This window comes from Bos javanicus, chromosome 17, assembly GCF_032452875.1.
Source record: "Bos javanicus breed banteng chromosome 17, ARS-OSU_banteng_1.0, whole genome shotgun sequence".
In the NCBI taxonomy this organism is placed as follows: Eukaryota; Metazoa; Chordata; class Mammalia; order Artiodactyla; family Bovidae; genus Bos; species Bos javanicus.
In genome coordinates, this window is record NC_083884.1 from 18191414 (window position 1) to 18217407 (window position 25994).

The 25994-nt window shown below is 43.7% G+C and overlaps 1 protein-coding gene and 1 long non-coding RNA gene across 5 annotated transcripts in view; both read left to right on the forward strand.

Moving 5' to 3' along the window:
• Nucleotides 1-25994, forward strand: part of MAML3 (mastermind like transcriptional coactivator 3) — a 459812-nt gene that overhangs the window by 68488 nt on the left and 365330 nt on the right. The gene's annotated exons all lie outside the window — the stretch shown is intronic.
• Nucleotides 1835-25706, forward strand: LOC133228580 (uncharacterized). Its single transcript, XR_009730275.1, has 2 exons — nucleotides 1835-3776; nucleotides 4548-25706. It is a non-coding gene; the product is annotated as an uncharacterized LOC133228580 (long non-coding RNA).

A 25994-nucleotide genomic window follows, 5' to 3' on the forward strand; every position in this document is an offset into this window, starting at 1 on the left:
TCTGCCCACTTCTTTGTGAACTCACCCGGTGGAGGCGAACATATTGACTTGTCTAATTAGAAAAGGCCTTCTGTTCAATTTCTGAAGAAAGCCTGGTTAAGAATTGGTGGAATCGTATAGTAGAAGCAGACTGGTTCCAAATAGGAAAAGGAGTATGTCAAGGCTATATATTGTTACCTTGCTTATTTAACTTATATGCAGAGTACATCATGAGAAACGCTGGGCTGGATGAAGCACAAGCTGGAATCAAGATTGCTGGGAGAAATATCAATAACCTGAGATATGCAGATGACACCACGCTTATGGCAGAAAGTGAAGAAGAAGAACTAAAGAGCCTCTTAATGAAAGAGAAGAGTGAAAAAGTTGGCTTAAAGCTCAACATTCAGAAAACTAAGATCTTGGTATCTGGGCCTATCACTACATGGGAAATAGATGGGGAAACAGTGTCAGTCTTTATTTTTGGGGGCTCCAAAATCACTGCAGATGGTGACTGCAGCCATGAAATTAAAAGACGCTTACTCCTTGGAAGGAAAGTTATGACCAACCTAGATAGCATATTCAAAAGCAGAGACATTACTTTGCCAGCAAAGGTCCATCTAGTCAAGGCTATGGTTTTTCCAGTAGTCATGTATGGATGTGAGAGTTGGACTGTGAAGAAAGCTGAGTGCCGAAGAATTGATGCTTTTGAACTGTGGTGTTGGAGAAGACTCTTGAGAGTCCCTTGGATCGCAAGGCGATCCAACCAGTCACTCCTAAAGGAAATCAGTCCTGAATGTTCATTGGAAGGACTGAAGTTGAAGCTGAAGCTCCAATACTTTGGCCACCTGATACGAAGAGCTGACTCATTTGAAAAGACCCTGATGCTGGGAAAGATTGAAGGCAGGAAGAGAAGGGGATGACGGGATGAGATTGTTGGATGTCATCACTGACTCAATGGGCATGAGTTTGAGTAATTGGTGATGGACAGGGAGGCTTGGTGTGCTGAAGTCCATGGGGTCACAAAGAGTCAGACATGACTGAGCAACTAAACTGAACTGATAGACTGTGCAAGGAGATGAGTGAATTGCTCCTTTACATAAACTTTTCTACACAGGATCTTAGTGTGGTGGTAAGACTTAGGCCGTCTAGGTTGGACCTCTGACTCTGCTACCGGCCTAGCCATTTGACCTTGAGAAGTTGTTGAATCTCTCGGTTTTGCTGGGCCTATTTCAGGATGATTCTGAGAAGTAGAGGAGTTACTATAGCACTTAGTAAGGCTGTGTGTGAGCACTGCAAGAAGGGCCTGGAACATAGTAAGTGCTCATTAAATGTCAGCTGCTGTTGTTGCTGCTGTGTTGTTATTATTAGGCATGTGCTGTCCCTCATATCTTTGGTATGAATCACAAGAGTAATAACAACATTCTGACATTCTCTGAACGCCATTGTGGGGCCTGGGCAGCCCAAGAATCGTTCCTGCTTGGGTTCATTTGACTTTTTCATTGTCAAAAGCTCACTGGAAAATGAAAGAAAAATCTTTTCTTCCATGAGAAAGGATTCGGTAGACTGTTTGTCTAAAGGTTAAAAGCAACAATAACGCCACAGAAAGAAGCAGTGGATTATTTGGATACAGACTTAGCTCATCAGTCTTGGGACAAAATGTTATTAGCAGATACTGAAAGTCCATATTAACTTCTTAGGGGAAACTGTTCACAATGTCAAAAATTGCATTGGATTAGAGGAATATATATATTTTTAGTTTTATTGATTTGTATATTTTTGGCTGTGCTGAGTCTTCGTTGCTGTGTGGGCTTTCTGTGGTTGAGAAGAGCAGGGGCTACTCCCTAGTTGCGCTGTGTGGGCTTTCTGTGGTTGAGAAGAGCAGGGGCTACTCCCTAGTTGCAATGTGTGGGCTTCTCAGTGCGGAGCGTGGGCTCTGGGGTGGCTGGGTTTCAGTAGTTGAGGCATGTGGCTCAGTAGCTGCGGTTCCTGGGCTCTAGAGCACAGGCTCTGGTTGCGGCACACAGGCTTTGTTGCTCCCCAGCATGTGGGATCTTCCCAACCCAGGGGCTGAACCTGTGTCTCCTGCATCAGTAGATGGATTCTTTAACCACTGAGCCACCAGGGAAGCCTGAAATGTGTTTTTTTCATGTCTTAAATTATGTGATTCACGTACAGCAAAATTCTCTCTTTTTGATGTACTGTTCTGTAAATTTTGGCAAATGCAGAGAGAGTCCTATAACCATGACAGTTAAGACACAGAACAATTCTTTTATATCCAAAGAAAATTTCTTCATACTACCCTTTTGTAGTCAAACCCTCCCCCTTACCTTTAATCTCTGGGAGCCACTGATCTCGTGACTCCTAGTTTTGCCTTTTCCAGAATGTCATGTGAAGGTAATCCTAGAATATGTAACCCTTTGGCACAATGCATTAGAGATTCATTCATGCTGCTGTGTGTATCAGTGAACAGCTTATTTTTAACTCACAGATCATTGAATTGAACTCTAGAGCTGGATGCAATCCTAATGACCAGAGCCAGACAGTCTTATTTCCCAGGTGAAAAAACAGAGACCCCTGGGGTGAAGTGACTTGCCCAAGGTCATGAAGCTAATTAAAGAAAGAGCACAAATTGGAATTCTCTACTATTAGTCCAGGCAGCATCTGTTAAATCATGCTGGGATTAAGAAAAGTAGCTGATGTCAAGGGGGAATTCCATTCTTCTTATTTTTGGTCAGAATCTGATCAAGAAACTGAGCCTTATGAAACTAACAGTTTTGGAAGGAGTGCATTCTAAGTGGTGTCATTTCTTTGGAAAGTATATGTATTAGTCTTGGTAACACGTTTCTTTCCATAGCACATCTATATATTAATTATGATCTGGTAATGGAACTTAGCCTGAAGGCCCATTATTATTATTTTTTTTAATGTTTACAATGTGTTCTTTTCGATGTCTAATTTACAGGAGTATTCTGAATATTACTATTTTCCTTTCAGTGGACCTCTTAAATACCAATGTATTTCTAGGTGGCTTTTTCTAGAGCACACAGCTAGTGGATCCAGGTTGGAATTAAGAGCTGCTGCGGCTGCTGCTGCTAAGTTGCTTCAGTCGTGTCCGACTCTGTGCAACCCCATAGACGGCAGCCCACGAGGCACCCCCGTCCCTGGGATTCTCCAGGCAAAAACACTGGAGTGGGCTGCCATTTCCTTCTCCAATGCATGAAAGTGAAAAGTGAAAGTGAAGTCGCTCAGTTGTGCCCAACTCTCGGCAACCCCATAGACTGCAGCCTACCAGGCTCCTCCATCCATGGGATTTCCCAGGCAAGAGTACTGGAGTGGGGTGCCATCGCCTTCTCTGGAATTAAGAGCTAGAAATGCCTTAATTCATTTATTAAACCATTATTTGTGTAAATTCTACTATGGAGAAGCACTGGACCACGGGCGATAAAAAGACACTGTTTTTAAGAAGTTTACATTTGACTCGGTACTAAGAACTGGGTTACAGGAGAAACTGTAATTCAAATTAGTTCTTCTGTGTACATGGCAGAAAGTGAAGAAGAACTAAAGAGTCTCTTGATGAAAGTGAAAGAGGAGAGTGAAAAAGTTGGCTTAAAACTCAACACATAGAAAACTAAGATCATGGCATCTGGTCCCCTCATTTCATCGCAAATGGATGGGGAAACAATGGAAACAGTGACAGACTTTATTTTTCTGGGGCTCCAAAATCACTGCAGATGGTGATTGCAGCCATGAAATTAAAAGACACTTGCTTCTTGGAAGAAAAGCTATGACAAACCCCAGTGTAGTTCAGTCGCATCTGACTCTTTGTGATCCTGTGGACCACAGCACGCCAGGCTTCCCTGTCCATCACCAACTCCCGGAGCTTACTCAAACTCATGTCCACCGAGTTGGTGATGCCATCCAGCCATCTCATCCTCTGTCGTCTCCTTCTCCTCCCACCTTCAATCTTTTCCAGCATCAGGGTCTTTTCCAGTGAGTCAGTTCTTCTCATGAAGGGGCCAAAGTATTGGAGTTTGAACTTCAGCATCAGTCCTTCCAATGAATATTTAGGACTGATTTCCTCTAGGATGGACAGACCTAGATAGCATATTGAAAAGCAGAGACATTACTTTGCTGACAAAGGCCCGTCTAGTCAAAGCTATGGTTTTCCCAGTAGTCATGTATGGGTGTGGGAGTTGGACTGTAAAGAAAGCTGAGCACCAAAGAATTGATGCTTTTGAACTGTGGTGTTGGAGAAGACTCTTGAGAGTCTCTTGGACTACAAGGAGATCAAACCAGTCAATTCCAAAGGAAATCAGTCCTGAATATTCATTGGAAGGACTGATGTTGAAGCTGAAGCTCTAATACTTTGGCCACCTGATGTGAAGAACTGACTCATTAGAAAAGACCCTGATGCTGGAAAGGATTGAAGGTGGGAGGAGAAGGGGATGACAGAGGATGAGATGGTTGGATGGCATCACCTGCTGGATGCACATGAGTTTGAGTAAGCTCTGAGAATTGGTGATGGACAGGGAAGCCTGGCATGCTGTGGTCCATGGGGTCGCAAAGAGTCAGACACGACTAAGCTACTGAACTGAACTGAACTGAAAATCTTGTGAAGCACTATGAAGATATGAGGGACTTCCCAGGTGGCGCTAGCGGTGAAGAATCTGCCTGCCAGTGCAGGAAATGCAGGAGACAGGGGTTTGATCCCTGGGTCAGGAAGATCCCTTGGAGTAGGAAATGGCAACCCACTCCAGTATTCTTGCCTGGAAAATTCCATGGACAGAGGAGCCTGGTGGGCTACAGTGCATGGAGTTGCAAAGAGTTGGACATGACTGAGCATACACACACACACACACACACACATGCACACACACACATGAAGATACAAAGATGATGATGCACACTCTTTTCTCAAGAAATTTAACAAATTCCAAAGAGAGTGCTATTGGAAATGTAGGGTCTTGCCTGGGAACCAGCTGGGATATATTCTAGTGATTCATAAAATCCCCCAGAAATCAGGGATGGACAAGTCAGTTCTGTGCTATAGGAGGTTTCACTGGTAGCAGCACATAGGATGGATGGAGGAGCAGAGCCTGAGAGCTGGAGAGCAGGTTTGCTGGGAAATGCATTGGTCTGGGGAAAAGTGAGGAAAGCCAACCAAAGGGGCACTGAGAATGGAAATAAAAAGGTGTTTTGAGGGAAGAAGAACTGATTGAAAGAAAGAGTAGTCAAAGCAGATTACGAGATTGTGCCCTGGGTGACTGGAGGCATTGTCCTGGCATGATGGAGATGTTGGGGTATGTCTGGGAAAAGGGGCAGGTGGTAAGTGGATGGTGGAGAATAGTAAGAAGTGGGGGAAAGACTTTCTCCCTTTGACCTGATGAATTGTGTGGGAACAGAATTTTGCGGGAACTGTTTTTGCATACGTGGGAACTGTTAAATATTTTTGATTGATTGTTACTCGTTTCTAGAAGGCTAAATATTTCCCATTTTCCTTAATTCCTTAAGAACTGTGTTTCTTTTTTGTCCTCAGCAGTTGATGGCATGGTTAGTTACGACTAGACAATGACTTTTGACTCCTTTTCCCACCTATGGCATGATTCATTGCTTAAAAAGAGGCAGCCTGAGTAGTAAAGGAGACAGTTTACATAGGGTGGAAAGAGACCATAATTTATTACTCTGAAAAGGGCACACCTTAGTCAGGAGTTAAAGGAACATGTATCAAGACAACTTGAGTGCAGTTGCATACCTTGAAGACTAAAGACGTAAGTAAAAGTTTTAAACCTAGTGTTGATCAAAATGTGGGAAACCATCTCCACTTACGTTTTGTTCATGTTTCTGTAAAAGGATACCATCCCTGTAAAGAATCTGGCATGAAGCAAAAAGAGCTGAAACATGACTTTCCCTAGCCTAATAGGAAACCCCCAGTACTTGTAAAGAATGGAGTTTCTCGTGGCAGCATTATTTACAATGGTGAGGGGCTAAGAACAGTACAGATCTCCAAATAACAGGATGTCGAGGCAGAGACTGCTTAACGGGATATTTTATTTGGCTTAGAATGGGTTGCTATGACAGACACAAGTGTCTAAAATAATATTCAGTGGCAAGATGTACATGATAGATGGACCCTCTGCTGACAAGCGGAGAACGTGATTGCTGAAAGAATCCAGAGTCACACAGCAAATGGAAATTTGTAATACAGGGAAGGGATTGGTGGAAGTGTCCATTTTGTGTTTTCATTTTTTCCCCCTCTGAGTTAAATGGGGCATAGTCAAAAACAGGAAGAAGATTTCTAGTGAAGTAGTTTACTGTTCATTACTTCGTCTCCCCCCTTTTCTCTCTCTCTCCCTCCCCTTCCCCTCTTTTAAGTGTTTTAAATTCCATTTATATTTACTATATATTCACAAGACCGAGGCCTATGACAAATTAACCCTGTCGGCAAGAGTCTGAAAGCTGGTGATTTCGTTCTGATTCCATCTAACTTGTGCGATCTGGAGCCAGTCACGTAGTTTTTGATATTTTAAATTTCCTGGTCTTCTCTGTCTCACATTGATGTAGACGACCATTGAAATAAAACAGGTAAAAGCACTTGAAGCAATTTTGACAGAATATTGTTTAACTCTTTTGTAAGATAAAAGAAATGTATACTGGAGCTGAACTGGCAAGAGTTGGAGTCCAACAATGTGTGTTTACCAAAGAGGAATTAAAGAAGGAAAAATCGCAGGGGACAAAGGTCTTAGGGCCATCCTGGTGAGGCAGAGTCCACGTGGGGGACATTAGAATCTCTGCCAAGATCAGCTAGTCTCAGCTTAGAGTAACTTTGGACACCTCCATGAAGCTCTTAATGTTTTATGTATGTGTAGAAAGATGCTCTTACTTTGGAAAACGAACATGTGTGGAGGGCCTTTAATAGCCGTAACTTAGATTCAGAAAAGACTTATGCTGAATCCCCGAAGAGCATCCTGGTGAAATGGAAAGTTTATATGAGTTTCATTAGGGCCAGAATTTCCTTTAGTAAAGTAAATTTAGACCGGTAGTAGTTAAAGGAGAAAGCATAAATTTTGACAAGAATGTTAGAGGCCTAAGAAGCCGTCTGTCAGACAAATGGCCACAAATGTAAAATAACCTAAAATGATGGCTTTCAGTACACCTGGAGCTAGAGTTTCTGGGAAAATGTGACTGTTAATGAAGGCAGCAGCTCTACCAGCCACTAGGATTTTGCGTGTTTCTAAACAACCTGGGAGCCTCATTTTTAGTTTTGCAACTGTATTGTAAATTAAAACTGCAAGGTACCTGTTGGCTAAGCATACTTTTGTGTGAAAAGACAAGACAAGAAATCGAAAGTATTTTCAGAATTGCTCACTTGATACAATGTGTCACCTGCTTTGGCCAAACAGCTCTGAAAACATGACTTCTCTAAGTATCAATAGCTGTGTCCAGGCACAGAGAGCGGAGGACAGTAAGAAGTGGTGGCGGGGAATCATGGCAGGCACCCAGTTTCTCTTTACCTTTTCCAGAGAGTCTAACAGGGCCAAGCAGGGAACCCTTTTGGCTCATGAGCGGGGAGTGGTAACTGTTGCCTGGGTGCCGTGTGCCTCAGGTAGCTAGGGGCAAGGAATAAACTCACGGTTCTGAGTTTTATGAGCCCCCCCCCTCCTTCCCGGGCATGGGCTCTGTCCCTTGTGAAACTGATCCAGACTAGGGGTGTCCTTTGAAGTTACTGGCTGCTCTGCCAGGACCAGCCCTGTGACTGCAAAACAAGCTGAGTAACTCGTCCCAAATGTTTAATTCCCCATTACCTGTTTGTTGAGAGCTTGGGAAGAAATAAGCAAAGGCAGGAACAGGTTAGACCACACTAGTTAGATCTTTTGGCTTCTCTATGCTGTGGCTGGAATGAAAAATCCTTGACTTTGTGAAGTTGTTCACAGCCTGCTGACAGCTTCACTGTGGTCCTGGGAGCAGCTCCTTAGCTGCAGAGAACTTTAGAAGGGATTTTGAGGGGAAGCATTTCCAAATGGTCACTTAGCAACTGCAGCCCCCAAAACAGTAGCAGTCCCACAACACCACACTGTGTGAACTGTCCTTTTAAAAATAATATTTTCTGAGGTTACTATTGGACGAGGTGGTTATTAATGTAGGGGAAAAAAAATCATAGCATGTTAAACATTAGACCTTTGTCTTTTCCCCATCTTATGGTAAAACCTTGAACCTAATGTGTTCAAGGCATGTTTTAGTCCTCAAAGTAGGTTAAAGGATTCTCTCTCTCTGGAAAGCTAAGCCTTGTTTATGGGGTCCAAAAATAGTCGCTAAAAACTTCCTCTTTTTTTCTTGTTTGTGAGTCTTTTGCATTTTGGAGGTCAGGAAATAAATGCTGGTTTGGGGTCATGCTTCATAATAACTTGAAGTGAAAAGCAGAATATTAGGAATAAACTGATGGGAAAGGAGGTGATGGGGGAAATCTGAGACATAAACACTCAGGAACAGGAATCTGGAGGATTTAGGAAGAAATAAACATCAAAATGGTTGATCTACTAGTAAAAATGTATAATGAAATCAATGACATTTCAATTTTCTTTGAAGAATCTGATCTTTAGAGCTAGAGTGTGCCAGCATTACACACTTTACTGGTGTATATACACATATTGACATATTGTATTGCTCATATGACAGCAAATTATCAAAAATAGCTGAGAAAAGTTTTGTAAACAAGTAAAACATTGAAATGGTTGTAACAAGACAAACAGGACTTTAAAGTTGTGTCTACGACTAACGGGTAAATATCTGAGTGGTCATTAACCCTTAGCTTGTCCAGCAATTTATATTTTCAGTAAGAGCTTGGAAAAATTTTTCTTAAGCAGATATTACAGGATAATCGTAGTCATTCATTCAGTCTTACTGAGTGCTGAGTGATGGTGATATAGCTACAGAATTGGGGAGGTCAGTTTAGCTGTTCTCTGCTGGCAGCAAAGTTAATGGTTGCACCTGGCCTTCCTGGGGCTGAGTTCCACTATCAGCAGGTTGGTTTTTTAAAAAATATAGTGTTTATTTTGCCACTGGGCTCCTTTGTAGCCTGTAGGAGCCAGTGTGTGGGAGAGAACTTGGGCCTGGAGGAGGCGTGGAAGGGACCAAATGCCCAGTTAACAGCCTGGGACAGGCAGGGAATGGCAAGTTGATTTTAAAACAAAGCCAAATCCCTAAACCCTGCCATTAACAAAACATCATTTGGCTTAGTTAAAACAGAGAAGACTTTGCAAAACCTTCTGGTAGAACTGAGAGGTAAAACTAAAGAATAACTGGAGATTCCAGAGGTGGATGGTGTAACTTTTCCAGGCTGATCTGCATTTGAGGAAAAGAACTTGATTCAGGCAAGTCTTACGTGTTGGGTCTGAGGAGCCCAGATGACCTGTATGTGCAGACAAGGATCATATTCATCTGTATTTCCTCTTGTTTTTCTGTTAGGATTCCATATGCAACCCACGTGCATGTACATGCTCAGTTGCTCAGTTGTGTCCAACTTTCTGCTACTCATGGACTCCTCTGTCAATTTTCCAGGCAGGGATACTGAAGTAGGTTGCCATTTCCTCCTCCAGGGGATCTTCCTGACCCAGGGATCAAATCTGTATCTCCTGCATCGGCAGGCAGATTCTTTACCACTGAGCCACCTACATGGATGTCCCTAAATCGGGCCCAGGGCAGGAAGGAGGAAGGTATATTGAAATGGCTTGTAGTGGGTCTGATTCTGTTGGATTTTAGGGCTATTGGTACAAAGTGAGTCCCAGTGGGGCTCAAGAGTCTCACTCTGTTCTCTGACTTTAGGGGATATTTGTAGTAGTTTTAACAAGTCCTCAATTCAGTTTCTTTTGTAAAATCCCTAAGTGGTTTAGTTCTGATCTGGGGAAAGCCCGGTGGGTGCTTCGCATTTGAACTTGAATATCCAGACATCCATCACTGAGACGAACTTGGCCTGTGAGGCTGCATGCCGCATGCAGGGGACTCTGAGGCCTTGCATTGATGTGGGCTAGTGGCCATGGTAACCGTACCGACTGTAGGCAGAGCCCCATGCTAGGCCCAGGAGGCTACAGGTGAGGGGGAAGGACAGTGGGATGTGAATGGAAGGAAACCCTTCTTCATATTCTGTTGGGGCGATTCCGTCCTGCAGGCCCACCTTCCTTCTTAGCGTGAGCATCAATGCTTTACCCTGTACTGTCTCTGTGTGGTTTGTTTTAAATTAGACCAGGGCTGCAAAATGAAAGGAAAGCAAGGGAAGAATTTTGCTTTCAGAACATATGGAGATGACCAAACTCGTCCCACTTGGGCCCCCGGGCAGAATAAACTTGCTCTCCAAGTGGTGAACAGCAGCATGCCATAAAACATTCTTTTCTTGAACCCCTTTGACTGGGAAGGAGGCACAAGGGGAGGACACAGCAGGAATTCTTTCTCTTCAGCTGCTTCCCACTCTGTTGCTTACATTCACTCAACAGATCTTATTGGGCTGCTACTGTGTGAGAGAGAGAGAGAGCGTGCCTGTATTTTATGGAGGAGGCTGATCAGCTTGGGCCCTGTTTTTGTTGTCATTGGTGGGGCTATGGATCCTATTTTATGTTTACTGCCCCTTGACATTTCTTAAGAGGAGTCTTCAAAGCAGAAAGTCCTATTCTGAAGACAGGTTTCTGGGCAGTAAAGTTGACGGAGTTTAATCTCGGGAAAGTAAACCTCATAGAAAAAGAAAGCAGGATAAACAACTCCAGCTCCATTCCGCGAAGGCCTTTGATGGGAAAAGGGCCTGGGTATGAAGTTCTGGGGGAAGGCCTGCACCGTTCCCATCCTTAGTGGTGTTGGGCACGAAGTCTGTTTCTTACCTTCCTGGTAGATGACCCCTGTGCGCAGGAATGGCTGGACAGTAAAGCTATGAGTAAGATCATGCCAGGGAGACTTCAGTGTTCACTAACAGGGCTTCTCAGATTGAGTCCCTGTTGACTTGTTTCCACCTCTCCATCTATTTCTCCCTCGACTCACCCAGTCACAGGGTCCCTCTCTTGTTCAGTCAACCAGTGCCTGTGTATTTAGTGCCATTTTGTGTTTACGTACAGAACTTGAACCTGACTTGCTAAATATCATGGAGGCAATAGCTAAAAAGTTTTATTTTCGGTAATCCCTTAGTGTTGATAAATAAAGGTCCCTGGACATACTGTTTTTCTTCTCAGTGATGAGACAGTGACTCAGGAAGGATTTTTGCTGCTGGGACTTCAGGAGTGGGTTGTAGATCTGGTTTTGCACTCGCGCTCATGTACAAATGTGTATGTATATTATGGTTTCTTTGATGTGTTTAATGTTATGACAGGGACATCTTTTATGCCCACACCTCCTCATAAACAGGATTCTAGGGGAAAAAATATCTAAGCAGAAGAAACCTCAAATATTTTTAGAAGATAAAAATGATATTGCTATAACCACAGAGGGTAAAACAAAAAGAAGAGGTCGGGAATGTAAAACAGTCCAGATACTGTAACACATTCCTTTACAGTAAGACGTGGGGGAGAAATGAACCCACCTATCTGTTCATGTATTTTGTGTTTAATGATGTATAAATATTTGGCTCTGCTTAATCATTAAAACTCTTAATTCCTTTTCCTCTGGAGTAGACTGTTCAGTTCAGAAGTCCTTTTTGCATACAGACAAACAAAAAGATTATATGGGGTTTTGCCTTATGTGGAATAGATAAACAGTTGGAAACCAGGGCTGGGTGTGAGAGGAATCAGTGTCTCCAGCTGAAGTAGCCTTCGCATCTCACTTCTGTCATCATTATCTGCACCAACCCGGCAGCCTTCTGCATCAGGGAAACAAATCACAGGTAGAAACTGAACGATGGAAAATTTTCATGTGTTTTCTTAACTCAGTGTTGAGAGCTTCCCATCTGCAATTTTAGGTTTTAGGTTTTTAGCAGGTTCTGCAAACTGCCTCTGGTGAAAGATCGATTTCTTCTTCTCCTTCCATTTCCAATCCATGGTGGACCAATACACTGACAAAACACAGTAAAAATGAATCCCTAGGAAAGTGATCACCTGTTTGGATGTTCCTTCAGTTACAAATTGCTAACTGTGCACTCGCAAAGCTGGAACTTATCCTGGGAGCGTTGAACGTTATCAGTTTGGGGACTAGCACTGGGTCCGGAGACTATACTTTGAATAACACTGTCTTGGGTTACGCTGACCCATGACCAGAGTGTTCGTGTAAGAAGCAAAGGGCAGATCGGTGATGGTCAAGCAAATGCCCGTCTGTGACAGTTAAAGGAGGAAACGAGCTGAAGAAGCAGTATTTCAGCCATGTGTCGGTTCTGCTTGTACTTCTGTGCTGGCTCATTCTGGCTCCTTCCTTAGTCTTTTACTTTCCGTTCTTTACATTGTGTACCTTGGGGTTAATTACACATATCTTAACTTCCTGCTTCCTGCAGATTAACCTTTACTTCAAAAAAGTTACATGATTACATGCGCTTCTTTTTCCCCAAATCAACTACCACAGGCTCTGCTTTTCTTTGTGCAAGGGAGTACTGTGTATCTTTTTTTTTTTTTGAATACTTTTGAAATAAATCCAAACAACTGTCTTGTATTTTGTAAACATGGATTTCGGAATGAATTACACCTTCTGGAATGCCGGACATTTTAAGGGTCAGTCTGAGACTTTTCCATAACAATTAAAAAATGAATATTCTGATGACTTCCTGTCTTTTAGCTTTGAATGCCTATAAACAGGACGGTCAGTAAGAGGGTCTGGGGATTGGTAATGCGGAGTCTGGATTTGATGAGGGGACATCTGGGAAATTTCAGCTACTTTTATGTATGGCTTAACCTCAACTAAACATTTTTTTAGGATTCAGAGGAAACTTTATTTTGGAGATAGGAGTTGTTTATTCTTTAGTTTCCCAATGAAAAGAGTACAAGTACAGATATATAGATCTATCATTTGCTTCTTACATGAACTGCATTCATTCATAAATTCCGTTTCCCCCAGTTTCTTCCATTTTAAAAGCCTATCCTGGGAGTTCCCTGGAGGTCCAGTAGTTAGGGCAGGGCTTGGGGCTCTCACTGCCAACGACCCAAGTTCAATCCCTGATCCGGGGACTAAGATCCCACAAGCCGCACAATGTGGCAAAAAAAAAAAAAAAAAAAGTCCATTTTGCTGAGGTTGGCTTCCTCTTTGGAGAGTGATGTAGGGGTTTCCTGGCCAGTGGCAAACCCCAGAAGAGAGAAGGCACTAAACTCCTAGTCCCTATTTTCCTGGTTTTCATCAGGACCCCAGAATGGGATTCAGAAGTCAGAGTCTCCATGTCCGAATGAGCAGAGTCCTCTGGGTCTTTCATGGACATAGTTTGGTAACAGCGCCCACCCAGGCTTTTATCTCTCCTGCCTGTCTTTCTTCCAGTGATAGCGATAGTCTCCAGCAGGACCAGCCCTGGTGAACTGTCCTGAGTTAGGAAATTGTCTACCCTTGTGCTGAGCATGAAGCAGCTCCTGGCATCAGGCAGTGGATGCTGGAGTCAGAGCTGAACGTACTCGACTCTAGCTGCCTTTCCACTTTTATGCCCTGCTCATCTCTTCTTGCTCGACTCTCTCCTTTCCTTGAATCTTTCATTTTCCCCCTTTAAAACTTTCTTCTAAAGACACAAATGGCTCATCGAGTCTGGGGAGGTTTCAGGACTGGGCTGCTTCTAAAAGTAAAGTTTCAAGTGGCCTCCCCATCCCTTCGGCAGAGCTGGTGTCCCATTACCAGCCCTGAGCTCTTGTTTTCACTGTGTGGGAGGCACAGCGGTGTAATAAAAACTGTAATGATTAAAAGAGTCCTCCTTTTCTCTAGGGTTCTTCTGCCATTTCTAAACTAAACAGGGTTCGTAAGGCTAATGCTTGACAGTCTGATCAAGCTGCAAATGATTGGTGTGGGAGTGGGTGATATATATTTTTTAAAACCCCAATATTTTATTTCTGTTCCTTGGTGCTGGAGTGGTGCCTATGGTTCCTTCTTGTCTTTTGCTTCACTTCTTTATCCCTGTTGTTTTCAAGCCTCTTGGAAAGAATGGAGGGAGGGACAGCCCTGAATTCTAGTGAGGACTGTTGATTGCAACTGATTCAATTGCAAAAGTATACAGGGACCGAAGATGGGGCTTGTTTTTATCTCTGCTTTGCTCAGGAGATAGTAGCTACTGTGTTAAATACTGCTAGTCGGCTGTGCAAGGATCTGATACACATCATCCCTTGTAAATATCATGGGAACCATAAGATAGCTGTTATCATCAGCCCCACTTTGAGGACTCGTACACTGAGGTTTGGAGCATTTTAATGACCTGCCTGATGTCACAGAGCTTTGTATTAGGTTTGGAATTCGAATTCAAATCCGTCTGACTCCACAACTCAGGAGCGTATGGGAAGATACGGTGGGTTAAAAACGTGACCTCCGCAATGGAGGGGTGCTTCAGGGCTGCCTTTGACGTGAGGCCTCTGGAGCTTGTTGGGTGTGGAGGGAGCAGAGTCTGTAAGGCCTTTCATGGAAGTGCTGACCTGGGAAGTTTCCTATGAAGTGGAGACATCTGTGTTACAAAATGTATCAATGAGGTATCCGCTCTAGAAGGGGAGAGACAAAGAGAAGACACTTTGGGGTGTTTCCAGTGAACGAACTTGCCCAAGTTGTTGAGGATGAGGACGTGATCTCTGCCTTCATGACAGCGGGAGTCGTGGCCCAGTCAGGACAGCCCAGCTTAAGGAAGAACAGACTCTGCAGTGGACGTTGGAAGGGGGACAGAAAAGATAACGCCAGGCTTTGGGGGCAAGACGACCCCAGTGCAGAGGCCACGGGTGTGGAAACGCTAGGTCAGAATGAACGACAAAGAGAAGGAGCTTTGGGGAAGGTTAGAAAGCCTCAACAAAGTCAGAGAAGCCGAAGGCCACCAAGAGAAGTGGGGCGCAGGTGAAGGAAGACTGCCCGGAGCACAGAGCCTGAGGCCTTGAGGAGGCAGAGAAGAGAACCACGAAGCCAGGGCCGAGTGACAGGAGACTTTTCTGTATCTGACCACAAATCTCATTTTCATGTGTGCCCTTCATTCTAAGATCTCCACCCACCAAGGAGATGAGTTCGTCTTATTTCTGTTGTTTGTTTTGTAAAAGCAATTGACCTGTATTTTCATTTTGAAGATACAAAGTTTAAAAGTTAAATATCCTTTTTCTTTAGACTTGCACCAAAAAACAATCTAAAGTGGAATCCTCAGTCATAATATCTCATGTGATCCACAGAGACCTTGGGTTGGGGGATAGAGCGAGAGTATTCCTTGAGAGAATAAATAGCTGGCAACCCACTCCAGTGTTCTTGCCTGGAGAATCCCAGGGATGGGGGAGCCTGGTGGGCTGCTGTCTATGGGGTCGCACAGAGTCGGACACGACTGAAGTGACTTAGCAGCAGCAGCAGGTTTGCTATTGTGTTGAAAATATGTAAAGCTTCAGTTCAGTCACTCAGTCATGTCCGACTCTTTGCGACCCCATGAATCGCAGCACGCCAGGCCTCCCTGTCCATCACCAACTCTCGGAGTTCACCCAGACTTATGCACATGTATTATATGTCCTTCCTAACACCCTTGGAGGAAAATTGGCTGGCAAACTTATTCATTGACAGACATTTAGATTTTGACGTTTAAGAGCACAAGAAAGAAACTTGTATTTTAACATTTTTTCTTTGAATTGATAGTTTATTTATTTTTTTCTTAATTCTTCAGTAAGTTTCATTTTGGAAAAATCTCAGCCAAGACATGGAAAGACCTTATAGTGAAGTGGTTAGGAGCCCTGACTAGAAGGCAAAACCTACCTGGATCTGGTTCCTGCCACTGTCCCCTGCTAGTCATGTGACCTTGAGCAAGTCATTTAACCTCTTCAAGCCTCAGTTTTCTCATCTGTACACTGGCAGTGATAGCAACCTCAGAGAGATGTTGCGAGCATTAAATGTGGTGATAGATCCTCAGGCACTGAACAGATGCCGAGTCTACAGTAAGCACTCATCGTGGGAAACAGTTACGGTTATTGTCGTTGCTACTAGTTTTCTCCCCCTTAGGGGGCATTGCAGTGGCACCTGAGGATTCTGCCCCAGGTGCTTTCTAAGAGCCAAGGAAAGCTGGTAGACAGCAGGAAAAGGGAGAGAAGCAGGGGCCAGCTGGGGGTGAATAGTGACCCTCTCCCCATCCTTCTTTTTCTGACTTCTTTGCTTCCTGCTTTGAACCTGGCTTTCTGTTTGGCTGGGACCCTCAAGTTTTTCTCACTGATATCCTAGATCTGTCCAATCAAAGTACCAGTGTGACTCGTTGGCAGAAAGAAATATATGAGGGATTTTGAAGACTAGTTTTTTCAGCTTCAGAAGCTATGAATATTGATTGCTGTCCACTCTGCCCCCCTCCAAATGGCAGTCCCCAAAACGGCAGGCTGGGGACCCCCCTTCTCTTGTGCTCCTGGTGTATTCCTAGCAGAGCACCTCATCCCCAGTAGGTGTTAATGCCTGGGGGGAAGACAGAGCCAAAGGGCCAAGGAACTCCCCTATCCTGTCAGTACCAGAGTCCCTCTGACGGAAGTTCGTAAAAGATAAAGCTGAAATGGTAGATAAAAATCAGTACAGAAAAAAAAAAATCGGTACAGAAAGCCAGACAGTCGCAGATCTGTTGATTTCTGGTCTCTTGTTGTCATCTTCTGCTTCCCCTTGCTCCAGTGACACACACACACACACACACACACACACACACACACACACTCTTTCTGTTACCCAGGCGGAGTGGTGACTTAAATTTAGAGATATTTTACCCTGGAATCCCTGTGGTCGAGATGAACACATCAGACCCTCTTTTTCTTCTGACATCTTCCGGATGAACCCAGAAGAGATGGCAAAGAAGAGACAGTTTCAGCCAGCACGTCTTCCTCTGTGTCTCTCCATGCTTTTCCGATGGAGAGGTACTTACGTCTAGAGAAGGAGGGATTGTTGGCAGCTACGGGGACCTCTAAATGGTTTTCTTCACTATTAATACTGTCCGGGGAGCGGGTGGCGGGGAATGGAAGCCGGAAGTGTCTGGGTAACCAACTGCCACTGAGGTGTTCGTGGTCGCTGTTCGGATCACAACGGGCCGTGTGTTCCTCCCTTTCCTCCCCCACGTCTGTCTCCAGCGCTGGCCTCGTATCTCAGACACACACACATTCTTCAGATATCACATTCTGGGACATTCTTGCCCCTTACACCAGCCTGCCCGAGGGACTTTTAGATAATGAATGAGAGCTTTCTTAACTAATGATATTCTTGACCATCTGTCCAGCTGGTCACAGAGACCATAAGGCAGATGCTGGTCTTTTTTTTTTTTTTTTAAATCCCCATCCTTATAAAACTATAAATGTAAAAATTTCTGTCATTGGATCTGAAAGAGTATGTCTGCTAATCCATTTTCATTTTTTTTTTAAATGATTACTGTGGAGCTGTGGGCCTAAGAAATGAAGCAATTTTTTTTTTTATGAAGTCCTGAGTTAGTGTGTATTGATATTTATTCTCTGCCACTTTGAATTTCTCAGTGTTCAAAAACTGGGCATTCATATCACTCTGTTGTTAATATTTAAAGTTCACAGGGGCGATGGGAATGTCGGGGTGGGGGGGGTCTCACCTCCGTGTAAAAGCTGTAAACTTAGAAAGCCCAACAAGTGTTGGTTCCCACCTGGTCTCCTGGAGGCTCAGGAATGTGCGTCCAGGAAAAGGGTGGCAGGTAAGCTGAATGGAGCGGCTTCAGCGCAGCCTGCAGCCTGTGCGGATGGTGTTCCGAAGGGAGGGAGGGGAGTGTGCGTGCGGCTGTGCGCACGCGTCTTCTGCGGCAGCTCTTGCAGACAGCTGTTGAGAGACTGTCGGTTGTATTTGTCCTGCCCAACAATGACAAGGCCTGGTGCGGATCCCCAGGAACTGAGAGACAAAGGAGGCTGCAGGAAAGGAGACTTAGGCAGGCGATCCCGGAAGCTGGAGCTGGGGGCAGAAGGATGCCACCCTCCGATTTCTGTGGCACGATGTAGTCTGTTGTGGGAAGTTTGGCAGTTCTCTCCGGGACCCTGGGCTGGCCAGGAGGCAGGCAGGCCAGACTCTGCTGTGAGGTTATTAGCATGAAGGACTTTCCCCCAGGGAGAGGGAAGGGCTTTTTTACTTCCCAGTGATTTTTAAATGGTGACTATGTTGACCAGATGCAGGGGGGGAAATCATCTGTGTGGGCCAACAAGGCTGAGTTGAAATGCAGATAATCATGAGCCAAAGCCTGAAGTTGCCTTTGGGAGGTGCCCTCCGCTCCCTCGGCCACCAAGGGGCTCAGTGGAAGGCCTTTGCTCCCTCTGTGTTGAGGCTTTAAAGATTGTTCATCATCGCAGAGGTACCCTTTTTATTTCAAGGATTTGTTTTTCAAGATTCTACTTTAGGCTTTGCTAGTGTAACTTGCTCAGTTATATCTGACTCTTTGTGATTCCATGGACAGTAGCCCACCGGGCTCCTCTGTCCATTGAATTCTCCAGGCAAGAATACTGGAGTGGGTTGCCATTCCCTTCTCCAGGGGATCTTTCCTACCCCAGAGATTGAACCCAGGTCTCCTATATTACAGGCAGATTCTTTTACCAACTGAGCCACCAGGGAAGCCCTTGGCTTTGCTAGGCAAAGGTCAATTTCCTTTTGATGCTTGGGTGTCCACTGAAGAGCTGCTGGGCAGTTTGTTTGCTTGTTTTGGGGGTGCGGTCTTTACTTTTGAGGCTTGCCTTTTTCTCCCGTCCACACTGTGTTCCACTTTATTCTGATTATCTTCATCAGTGAACTGAAAAAGTAAGCTCCCTTTCAAAAGGGAGAAACGTTTTCATAATGGAAAACCAAGATTATAGCAGATTAAAACAAGATGCTCTGTAGGCTCAAAGTGGAAGTACTTACCTAAGTTGAAACATTTAGAGGGCTCCTTTCACAGGCATTTGTTTTATTAACATAAATGTGTGCAACTCATTCAGCAAATACTTCTGAGGCCTTTGCTTCGTGCCAGGTATTGAAGTGAGTTTCAGCAATGCAGCAGTGAACTGGACAGATGTCACAGAACTTCAGCGCCTGGCTTGTCTTTAGTTTGGTATTAAAGAAAAAACGAGCAACTAGCAGCACTATCGCAATAGCCAAGACATGGGAGCAACTTAAATGTCCGTCAGCAGTTGAGTGGATGAAGAGGATGTGGTGCGTACATACAATGGGAGCAACTTAAATGTCCTTCAGCAGTTGAGTGGATGAAGAGGATGTCGTGCGTACATACAACGGAATATTATTTGGCCACAAAAAGAACTATATAATGCCATTTGTAGCAACGTGGACGGACTTAGACATTATCATACTGAGTGAAGTAAGTCAAACAAAGACAAACGTCATATGATATCTCTTACACGTGGAATCTAAAAAAAAAAAAAGATCGAATGAACTTATTTACAAAACGAAAAACCCCATAAAATGACATAACCCTGGAGAAGGAAATGGCAACTCACTCCAGTATTCTTGCCTGGAGAATCCCATGGATGGAGGAGCCTGGCGGACTACAGTCCATGGGGTCACAAAGCGTTGGACACAACTTAGCGTGAGCCTCTCTCCTCCACTAAGAAAGAGACAACCATGCTACAGTGGAACCTTGTCAAAAGGAAAGGACTCCATGCTTTGCCTTCTGCAGGATGATAACATTCTGAAGTTGTGATATTCAAGGGGAAAATTGTTCTCTTAGATCAAATCCAAGACGATCAGCCTGATCTTTCTTAAAGTTACGCATCTGTGGGCATTTCGTTGTTCTTTCTGACATTTTTCAGAACATAAAGGAGGAAGACAGGAAGTTCTGAAAGTCTAATCCATCAAATTATGAATTTTGTCTGCTTCTCCCAAATGCTTGGGTATAAGGGGGAAGATAGAGTGGGGATAGAAACTGGACAAGATGAGGGTTAGAGGGGTTATCATTATATTAAAAGTTAACATTTATAGAGTGCTTGCCATGTACTATGGAGTGGTCTAAGAATTTTTGAATAACAAGTAATGATTGAAAAAACCACACATATTTATTGAGTGCCAACTATGTGTCTGGTCCTGTTCTTGGACTTCTGTAGAGATTTACACATTTAATTCTCACACCAGTACTATAAGAGAGAATTTTTTCTTATTGGTTTAAAAATCAGAGAAAGGTTTTAGAGGGGGTGAAGTCATGCATTTTAAAGTCTGGTTTGTAAATGTTAGGGTCAATATTCTGCTCCACACTTTTCTAACTTGAGAGCTAATGGAGTGAGTTCTTGGTTGAGTTCTTTTTGCTGAAGATGCTTGTTTGCATTCCCTTACAAATTTTAGAACAGGCCCAGTTAGCCTCTACCTACAGAGACCCTTGGTTAAACAGGCAGATACATGCCATGTTTTTGAACACTCTGACTGTAATTATTATTACAGTATTAATATCATACTGTTATTTTATGATCTTTATTCTTCAACTTATTCTTCCTTTCCTGTTCACCAAAAGTGGATAAAATCGTTGACATGTGTATATTACCCGAAAGTGTACATTTTAACTGTTTGAAAACTAAATACAATGAAAACTTCAGTATTGTATTATATTTATTATTACAAATAGAATAGCACCTGGTCTTGGCAGCTGAGTAGAATAGTAGAGACAAGACAGAAAACTGTGTTGTTTTAGGAATTTAATACTTTGAACTGCACCCTCTCTCCTTGAATGACTTTTATATTCTAGGACATTGTAATTAAACAGTTAATATGGGTAGTGTGTGCATGCTGTGTGCTCAGTCACTCAGTCGTCTCCAACTCTTGTGACCCCATGGAGTGTAGCCTGCCAGGCTCCTCTGTCCATGGGATTCTCCAGGCAAGAATACTGGAGTGGGTTGCCATTTCCTCCTCCAGGGGATCTTCCTGATTGAATGCCAGTCTCCTGCATTGGCCGGTAGATTCTTTACCACTGAGTCACCCGGGAAGGAACCATTAGCAAGTTTTATGGTAAATACCACTCATGCTGTCTCCCTCCCCCAACGTTGTGGCTGTCCCTGGCACATCTCTAAGGATCTGTGTGACAGATTTGCAAACTTTTGGCCACTTTGATGACTGGGCTTAAGTGATCTACCTGACCAGAAGAAGGAACTGAACCGTTTCTGAGAGACTTGAGTCTCTTTTCCTCTGTTCCCTTTCTTCTTATTTTCTCCTTTTTCGTATTCTGTCCTCTCTGTCTCTCCCATGCACTCACTTCCCGTGAGCCACTGAGACTGTAATAGTCTATGATTTCCTTCATTACTATCCCAAGTCCCTCTCCCAGCTTCCAAACTAGTGAAAATATTCCAGAAAGCCTTGAGATTGGAGAAGAAGCACGCCAAATGCATCACTCAGGGATTCATAGGTGAATATTGTTGTTGCGGTGGCTTATGGAAGGGATGCTGGTGCTAACCCAATTACATAAAAGATTGGATGTCTCTGAGATTAAAAAATAACCTGTCTGGTATAAAATTCCCTTTCGTGTCTGAATAATGGATTGATAAAAAAGATTTGTGGTTCACCTCTCAATACTGATCTAAAGACATTAAGTTCAAAGTGATACTAATCAAGACTTAAATTGGATGGGATCATCCAGAAAGGAAGCGGCAGCTGGGAGGATTGGAGAATCTGGGGCAGTTCTGACCCTGCCGGCCAAGTGCTCAGCCATTCCAGACCAGGTCAGGCTGTAGCTTTCTATAGTAGCTCCTATATAAGCCTCCAGTGTCATCCATAGTCCCTGCCTCTGGTGACCTTGAGGGAAATGCAAATGGGATTTGTGCTTAGCACTTAGTGTGGTAAGTCACCAGTCGTGTCCAACTGTTTGCGACCCCATGGACTGTAGTCCACCAGGCTCCTCTGGCCATGGAATTCTCCAGGCAGGAATACTGCAGTGGGTTGCTGTGCCCTCTTCCAGGGGATCTTCCATCTTCCATGGTGGGATTCACTTACCACCGTTTATTATTTTGGAATTATCCAGCTTTGAGTCACCAAACTTCACATTGGTCATTTTCAGCAATATGATTTTTTCCCCTTTCTCCTATTCTTATGGATATACTTGTACCCTGCCTTAATGTGGAACTCCTAACTCTTAGATTAATTCCCAGGACACACCTATCCACACACATGTCAAATTGGGCAAACCACCGATCTGTGTGGTCTGAGAAGTGTGTATTTGAGAGAGAACTCTGCAAGTGTCAGGATGATACTTTGTAAAACCTCTGTTCTGGATAGCAAGCGAAGATGCAGACATTACTTAGGGAACCAGTGCATATTACGAGGTGGCCTTTCTTGCATGTCTTTATTGTTACCTACTTCATAGTTCATTTACTCCTCACAGCAACTTCAAAGGATAGTAGCCCCACTTCCACTGTTAGAGTAGTCACAGTCCTGCCCAATAACAAAGTTGTGATTCAAGCTCAGGTGTGTTTGCTGCTCAAATCCATGCCCTTGAATTTCCCTGGTGGTCCAGTGGCTGAGATTTCACGCTCCCAGTGAAGGGGGCTGGGGCTCGACCCTGGTCCAGGAACTAGATCCCACACGCTGCAACTAACACCTGCCACAGTCAAATAAAGAAATAAGTTGTAAAAATCTATGCCTTGTCCGGATTCTGATTCTGACACTCCAGTCTTGAAAACCAAAGGTCTAATCAGGGATGCTTCGTATGTCTGTTATATGTATCTTTGCCGATCACTTTTGGACTGCTTGGTGCATGAGACACATGGGCATGTCCTGGAAAAATGTGGGTAAATCAATCATTGCTAACAGTGTGCACTAAGAGGGCTGACTTTTACACTCTTACAATGAGGAAGATCTTGATTAAATCCTTCTGTGAAGTTAGGATGCCATTCACTGATAGAGCTGCTTCTTCATGCCAGGATCTCAGCTTTGGCATGCTTCCACCTGGAGATTCTATCTGGTGGAAGTGCCAAGAATGTGGTGGCGAGGGAACTGGGCACAGAAGAATGCTCTTTATGATGAGAATAATCTCACAGGGATCCAGTTGATCGATCGTTTTGGATTTTCACAGGTTAGATTACTTTTTAAAGAGGGAGTGAAACCTACAATGGCTGTGTAGTCTAGGAGAGACCTTTCAGGCAGGGCTCTGCCAAGGTTTCAAAAATCTTAAAATGGATAAGTCAAGGCCCAAATTCTCAACACCAAACGTTGTTAAGCTGTTCAAGGCTGATGATTTGTGAAGGTCAGCAGAGACTGTCTGGACTGAGTTTAATCCAGAAGGTCTTGAAGATGGGAAGGCCAAGAGACATTGATTTTGAAAAGTTACAGCTCTGTGGGTGAAAGGCAGCTTCTGATTTCCAAAGGTAGAAGGGAGTCAGCTGCATTTTATATGAGAAACAGTACAGTCAGTAGGGCAAACTGATATGAACAGTTACATTATTTTCCTTCTGCTTCAGTAAAATATACATTAGCAATGTGAATCAGAAAAAAAAAATTAAAAAGAGACATGGGATTCTAAAATAATGAAATTTTAACAAAGGAAAGTCAAAGCAAATCATAGTTCCAAACACAACTGAGAATTGAATGTCAATTTGTACTTTCACTTCTGTATATGTACCCGTCACAAAATGGCTTTTGGATTTTGCTGGTAAAACCCTCTATTGTAAAGCAAGTCTTACTTCTGTTTCCTTATGAGGTCTTGGCATTTAATGGTGGTGATGCCTTCACAGATCAGGAGTTCCAACCTATCAATCTTTACGTGTCAATGAAAGATAAAGACAACCTCTATGCAGATGGAAGGGACCTGGTTACCTATCTATTTGATAATAGTAGTTTGTATCTGCTAATCCCAAACTCCTAATTTCCCCCCCACCCCCACCTTTCCCCTTTGGTAACCGTAAGTTTGTTTCCTATGTCTGTGAGTTGGTTTCTGTTTTGTAAATAAGTTCATTTGTGTTGTGTTTTAGATTCCACATGTAAGTGATATCATATATTTGTCTTTCTCTGACTTACTTTCCTTAGTATGATCATCTCTAGGTGCATCCGCGTTGCTGCAAATGTCATTATTTCATTCTTTTTATGGCTAATACTCCGTTGTGTGTGTATATACACACACCTTGCGTCTTCCTTATCCATTCATCTGTTGATTGCTTTGGTTGCTTCCAGGTCTTGGCTACTGTGAATAGTGCTGTTGTGAACACCGGGGTGCGTGTAGCTTTTGAATGATCGTTTTGCCCAGATATATGCCCAGGAGTGAGGTTGTTGGATCATATGGTCGCTCTGTTTTTAGTTTTGTAAGGAACCTCCATCCTGTTCTCCATAGTGACTGTACCAATTTACATTCCCATTGACCGTGTCAGAAGCTTCCCTTTTCTCCATGCCCTCTCCAGGATTTATTGTTGTGAATTTTCAAGTAATTGTCATTCTTTAAAAAAAATTTTTTTGTTTAGTTTAAAAATTTTTTTTTGGCTGCATCTGGTCAGTGTTGCTTTGCTCAGGCTTTCCCTAGTTGTGGTGAGCAGGGGCTACTCTTTGTTGTGTTGCTCTGGCTTCCCATTGTGGTGCTTCTCTTGTGGAGTGCAAGCTCTGGGGTGCTCAGGCTTCAGTAGCTGTGGCTTGTGGCCTTAGTTGTTCCTTGGTTTGTGAAATCTTCCCAGACGAGGGATTGAACCTCTGTCCCCTGCATTGGCAGGAGGATTCTTACCTGCTGCACCACCAGAGAAGTCCCTAAATGATGGCCATTCTGACTGGTCATGACACACGTTCTTACATGAGCTCTCCTTTCAACATGCCCAGTGTGTCTTATTCCACCGGTATCCACTCACAGCATCTGTTTGCACATTAAATATTTCAGAGAGCACTGGAAAGATCACAGTGCTGCTCTATGTTTAGCAGAATTGTAGGCTAAGAGAAAGAGAATTTTCCTTTTCCTTTCCCTTTCCTTTTACTTTTTAAGGAAAGTGAGTAAGTAAACATAGAAGTCAACAGGACCTTTTGATTTTTATCATTCTGGATGGTCTGCTGCTGCTAAGTCACTTCAGTCGTGTCCGACTCTGTGCGACCCCATAGACGGCAGCCCACCAGGCTCCTCCGTCCCTGGGATTCTCTAGGCAAGAACACTGGAGTGGGTTGCCATTTCCTTCTCCAATGCATGAAAGTGAAAAGTGAAAGTGAAGTCACTTAGTCGTGTCTGACTCTAGCGACCGCATGGACTGCAGCCTACCGGCTCCTCCATCCATGGGATTTTCTAGACAAAAGTACTGGAGTGGGGTGGTCAGTTATTATCAATTACAGTCTCTCGGCCCTGGATCAGAAGATTCTGACCTCATGATGTTTATGAATATAAAGATGATATATGCTTTAAACAAGCTTAAATAATAACTGTAAGGACCCCAAAGTAGAATATAAAAGGGAATCTGGATCCTTGTGGAAAACAGATCAGGAGACTTTCTTACAGTAGACAGTGATAGGTTTTGACTTTCCAGATAGGATGGCATGACTTGAATCTTTTGCCTTCCTTGATTCCTTCCTAGGAAGGGCATTTCTATTCCTTTACTGAATATGAACCATTTATCACAGTCCTGTCCTGCTTTTGAGTTTTATCCGCAACCCCACTCCACCCCCTTTTTCTAAGCTTTGGGTTCACACCTGGCTGCCTCTGTGCTACATAGCCCAATGATTGTTGTTGTTGTTGTTGTTGTTTTTAATAAAAAAAAGAAGGAGAAGACGAGGAAAAAGAAAATAGGTGGATTTGGAATGCAGCTAACCTGAATTCCGGTTATGTTTCTTAATAGTCCTGTGATCTTAGGCAGGTTTCTGAATACCTCTGTGCTTCTTGTTTTCTCGTCTGCTGCTGCTGCTGCTAAGTCGCGTCAGTTGTGCCCGACTCTGTGCGACCCCAGAGACGGCAGCCCACCAGGCTCCGCCGTCCCTGGGATTCTCCAAGGCAAGAGTACTGGAGTGGGTTGCCATTGCCTTCTCCGGTTTTCTCA